The sequence below is a fragment of the Triticum aestivum genome, chromosome 5B (genome assembly GCF_018294505.1).
Source record: "Triticum aestivum cultivar Chinese Spring chromosome 5B, IWGSC CS RefSeq v2.1, whole genome shotgun sequence".
Lineage (NCBI taxonomy): Eukaryota > Viridiplantae > Streptophyta > Magnoliopsida > Poales > Poaceae > Triticum > Triticum aestivum.
In genome coordinates, this window is record NC_057807.1 from 411,123,000 (window position 1) to 411,128,807 (window position 5,808).

The following is a 5,808-nucleotide window of genomic DNA, read 5'->3' on the forward strand; positions in this document are numbered from 1 at the left end:
GCTTCACCACATTCAATTCTAGCAAGTTCACTTAATATGACTCCGGATCACATAGAGGCAACCAAACTTTTTTGTTGAGACTCTTGCATCGTCAAAGAAGCATGCACACCGAACTATGGTTAATGTGCCGCCACCAGATGGGGATATATGCACGCCAGCTATGCTTCATGATGTCCTCACATTGAAATGGTTGAATGACGCTGTAAGTATGAGTTTGTTTTTAATATAATTGTCATATGTACTGCAGAAGTTGATAGAAATTTTATACTAATGTATGCAGGTCATCAATGCATATTGTAAACACCTACAAGCCCGTGGTTTTGCTGATCATCACATATCAACAACGTGGTTTCCCAAATTTATGTTAAATAGGGCTAGGGGAAAGAATAAGTCAGTAAATAATATAAACTCAAAGAAGCTTACAAAGAAAACAAAAGTCCTCACGAGAGTGATGGATGAGTATTTCGCATGGGGCAAGGTATTGCTTTCATATTTATTAGTTTTTCTTATTCAATAGTGCTTAATTACACTAACATCATTTTGTCATTATGTAGGCGTATTTTCCTATGCACGTTAACGAGAATCATTAGATAACCATAGTGATGCACACCGTCAAGGAGGAGTTTCAATTTCTTGACTCAAATTCTAATGGTGTAATTAACCCAAGAATTCGCAATATGATTAACACACTGGTAGGCTATAATTTTTTCACTCACGTGAACAAAAATATTGGGACATACATATATTCTGGTTTCGTTTATTTGTTTCAGAGAGCTGAAATCTCTAAGGATATTATGGAGGCCAACTCAACTCTTGAAGCGAAAAAATATCTAGATATGTCATCGTGGCCAATAAATGAGTACGAAATGCCGAGACAAAAAGATGGGTAAGTCCATACTACATACCACTAGTACAAGCAATTGCATGTTACATCCTAAGCTGATCGCATGTGTTTATTGCAGAGTGTCATGTGGACTTTTTGTGATGTGGTGCATAGAACACTGGGACGGAGATCGCTGGACATATGAATTTGACCAGGAAGAGATTAATGCATCAAGGCCACGTATTGTCGCGGAAATTATTTTTTCAGAGGTGAACACATTAGAGAAGGTGAAGATGAAAATTGTTAAAATCATGGAGAAGGAATAGGTATTAGCATCGGTAGGGTTTTAGTCCCGCAGAAGGTTTCCCTGCCGTTGTTGGATACTTATCACTTCGTTGGATTGTAATGCGACATGGCACTTTAAGTCTATTCATTATGCTACTTTGTTAAAGGATATGAGACATGGCACTTTAAAATTCTTTCTTATATGGGTTCATCTCATTCATCATTTTCATTATTAAGCGTGAAATATGATATATTTTTATTAATGTATTACTGCTATCATGACTTTTGTCGAGTGTTTAATATAAAAAAATTATAATCTATGTCAAAAAATAACGTATTTTAGAAAAGGACCCCAGCTGTGGTCGGGAGCGCATAGTGACTTTACTAGAACTGTCCCGATCTAGCCCAAAGGCGAAAGGGATGGCCTTTCGGCCGCCAAGCGGCCCAACGACAGCGACCAACAGGGCCGTCATAGTAGTTTTGTGTAGTGAGCTTGTTAGAAGGGTTGCAACGCGGGTATATAAACCGGTCGTCGCGTCCCTCCACGCGCGAGGTGGGACTAAAACTATGCAGCGCACCGCTCCAGCGTCCCTTCCCGCACCCGAGACGACCTTAAAGGGCCGGCCCACATGCCCGACGCGCGTCGTTGATGGGCCGACGTACAAACGGTGCCCTCCCCCACTCGCGCATTTAGTGGGCCGACCAACGCGGTGCGCCCAAAGGCCTGCGCAGCCACGACTGCAGCTTCTGCCCGTTCATTTAGTCCCACCTCGCTTGTTAAGCGACGCTCGGACCGACTTAAATTACCGCCTCGTCGTTCCCTCGTAAGATTGATGCCTTCTGCTGCCATGCCGTTGCCGCCGCACCACCCTGCCATGTTGTTGGCACCAACTCAGGATGGCGGGGAGTTTTCTTTTTAAAATTATGACCGCCGTGAATACAAACAACATCATTACGTACCAGAAACAGTGCAAACATCAACGTCGTAAAATATACAAACTGATACATACTAACACAGCAAAATTATTACTTTCACACAAACATTGCATGACAATAATAGTTGCACATACTTATAGCATTTCCTCTCACAAAATAGTACCAATGATAGTTGGACACGCATTTAAATGTTTAGTCTCACACGATAGCGACAATAAAATGTAAAAATATTATCTACAAATATAGTACGTTTAGCAACACAACAACATGTGAATTGAACTCTGCCTTGCATTGATTAATAAAACTTCATCTCTATGCCCGGTACCTACATAATAAATTGTAAAGAACTCATCATACAATTGTAAAGAGAGTAAAAAAAGATGATTAAAAAACTGTAAAACGTATTTTCCATTCTCTTGCCATGTTTGCCATCTATGGCCCTCTTCGCGACATATGCCACAAAGAGGACTGAGTTTTCTCTCAGAAAATGATTTTGGTCTTCCATTTTTGGAACATTTGGATCTTTCTTTGTCTGATCTGTCTTGCTCTGCTTGTGGGCGCCCTTCGTGGAAACTTTCACGGGGTCACCTATGACATCGACATGTTGTTCTGGCTCACGTGCCTCCTCACGCACATTCCTTCTACTACCAACGGCATCATCGTCAAGGACCTTTTCTTAGCTATTAAATTCTGCAAACACTGCATCAACTCATCAAAGATGAATGGATCATTTGATGCAACATGGAAAGCTTGTACCCCTGTTATACTGAGTTGACTATAGCGAGCACGCTGCCCTGCCCTTGTCCAACCCTAGCCAAATATGTCACTCTTCTGCTGCGCAGGCAACCCACCTCTCGCAACTTTCAACATCCTCTTAAGTATGCAGCACTTAGGTATTTTAGATATTTTCAGATGAACCAACACATACAAAATGCGTTTGCAAGGCAACCCTTTCCGAAGCATTCGTCCACAATTGCAGTCTATAGTTTTTTCAGAGTTTTCAGGTCGATAATTCACGATGAACTGAAATTTGCGGTTATTTTTCCATGTCATCTCAAAAATCTCAAGCTCTCCCATCTTCTTCAAATCATGTTGAAGAATATAAAAATTGTCATGAGTGAATACTTCGGCAGCATGCTTCTCAATGTCCTTATATTCAGTGTCTGCTAGTGGCACTGACTGATTAGAAACACAGTCATCATGCGTCTCGTTCTCACGTAGTCGAACTATGCAATTCTCACAATGCAAAACTAGATCAACAATAGTCATACCACCGTCAAGGTGAAGGTGAAGACAAGACTTTTGGATTTCACTCCTCTGATTACTGCGCATACCCAAAAAAACATCTGACAGATATGATGCTGCCCACAGACTCCTCTTCCTGTACATCCTACGCAACCACTCTTCTATTTTATTAGTCTTCCATATAAGGACAAAAGCGTGCCATCTCGCCTCAAAGTTGGCAGGAGAGGTGGAGTAGTACAAGAGTGCCCTGAACTCATTTAGTGATTTGTAATTAAGGTGCTTCTGCATATTTTTTCCCACGTGCCATGAGCAGAGACGGTGCAACACATCAGCCAAAACCAACCGGATAGCTCATACCATTACAGTGTCTCCATCTGTGATGATTGACCTTGACTTCTTCTAACAATTGGCCTTCGAGAATGTCTGGAGCAGCCATGCGTATGTCGCTTCGGTCTCGTCCGACACAATGGCACAGCCAAACACTGTGGTGCAACGGTGATTATTTACACCAACAAAGGGGACGAAAGGCATATCATATATGTTCATCTTATACGTGCTGTCAAACATAGATGTGGTTGAAAGACCTTTTCCTCGTTTCACCTTATCTTTTCTGATACTGAATCCACGGTCTCTGGCGTAGTTACTGTAGAACGTGTAAGCCTCCCATTGTGATGCAAAGGTCATACCCATAACCTTCAATTGTGTCTCCAGCGCCCGTTGCTGGATTTCAGCCTCCTCAATGTCCATATTAGCTGCATCCTCATGCTCATGGCCATCATCACCACTCCAACCATCAAAGTTAGCCTACAATATTACACATAATCAAGTGTAAGTTGTCATTAATTAGCTTTTACTACTGTATGACATCTAAAAGTTTGGACTGAACCTGACTTATGTTATCCGCGAAAGATTCCTCACCATAATTCTCCTCGTTCTGGATGTCAATATCCTCCTGCACATACAAGCACCATCCTCCTTCTTTTGAAAGTCCTCTTCGGGTAAATTATCGTACGACGACCAGGATTCATTGTCGCTGCTATCATCATCATTTTTACTTCCATCTTCATTTGTACGATCAACACTATCGCTACCATACCACTCACTCGTCTCCAAAAACGCATCCGTAAATCCAGCTTCTTTCTCCATTGAATAACCTCACTACCAACACTGCAACATTTAAAATAAAAATTGATCTATCAATTCAAAATCAAACTAGATGTACTACGGTCAGACCAATGAATAGTTCATAACAAACAAATGATTCTAAATAGTTATTTAAAGCTACTATTTTTTTTTTTTGACAAACTAGACGACTTACATGGCAAACCTAGACGCTGGCGGGTCCCAATGTCTGGCGCCAAGGTGTTCAGATACATGCACTCCGACCTGTCTGCGGACAGCGAGGACTCGCCCGGAGGTAGATCACGTCGTTGGCGACGGCGAAGGACGTGCACGGAGGTTGATCACGCCGTTGCGGACGGCGACGACGTTCGCGTAGGCCACGTCACCGCGACGGCCTGCACGGAGGCCAGATCGCGTACGCCAGCCACTCAACAACGTTCACGGCGGCCAGATCCCGGGTGAAGGCGGGAAGAAAACTGAGATGGTCGGCGATCGGCCGAACGGGGCAACATTGGGATGGGCCGCATGATCGCGGCTAGGTCGTGGATCTTGTTTTATTTTTCGCGCGAGGGCCGCGGGGTAGATGCGAGTCGGCCGTATCGGCTCGAGCCGTGCGTTCGGCTCTACGTGTATGCTGACGCCGCAAACGGCGCGGGATACGTTAAGCACTATATGCCTAAAATGCCCTTATACGTTAAGCGGGTGTGTGTGTGTGTTTTACCGAAGCAAGGCTCAAAGCAATATTATGCCTGATCTTATCAATAATATAAGCTAGAGCAATCCCAATACAAGAGGACAAGGTTAATAGAGAGGGATTATTAACATCGAGCAAGTCAGGGATAGATGAGTTACCATGATCATCCTTTGCCGCTGCCCTCTCCATAGTCATATCTTCAACCCTCAGGTCATGCTACTTGTCTTTGAGCATACTGCATCCCCTGGGAACTGTTCCGGCGTCACTCACCCCTTCAGTTTGACTATCGTCTCCAAAAAGAAGTTGGATTTTCCCGCGAATAAAAAGAAGAAGTTGGATTCATCCTACCATGTATGTGCGCAGTGATAATGCTTTGTTTGTTTGTTTTCCATGTCTGTCATTCGCTCTGTCTGCATAGGCCCAGGAGAGCTCCAGACCAAAGAAAAACCTGCCAGCAGCGAGCAGACCATACGTGCATGGGCTCCTCCACTGTGGCGTCCCAAACCGGCGTACAGTGCCACCGGCTGCGAAGCCGCGGATGCATGTGCGACGCACAGAAGCAGTGGCACGCTGCAGATCATTTAACCGCTTCCCAATTGCCAGAGGCAGCCAAGGCAAACGATCGGCTAGCCCATCCGCCAGCCGGCGACCACCCCCACTCCGGCCGGCTCCCCCGCCGCTACAGAACGGCGTCACGTGCCGC

At 44.3% G+C, this 5,808-nt stretch overlaps 1 long non-coding RNA gene across 1 annotated transcript; it reads right to left on the minus strand.

Annotated features, from left to right (window-relative positions):
* Positions 1-4,207: 4,207 nt before the first annotated feature.
* LOC123116253 (uncharacterized) lies at positions 4,208-5,523 on the minus strand. Its single transcript, XR_006457005.1, has 3 exons — positions 5,454-5,523; positions 5,264-5,356; positions 4,208-4,456 (listed from the first exon to the last, which is right to left on the minus strand). It is a non-coding gene; the product is annotated as an uncharacterized lncRNA (long non-coding RNA).
* Positions 5,524-5,808: the final 285 nt, after the last annotated feature.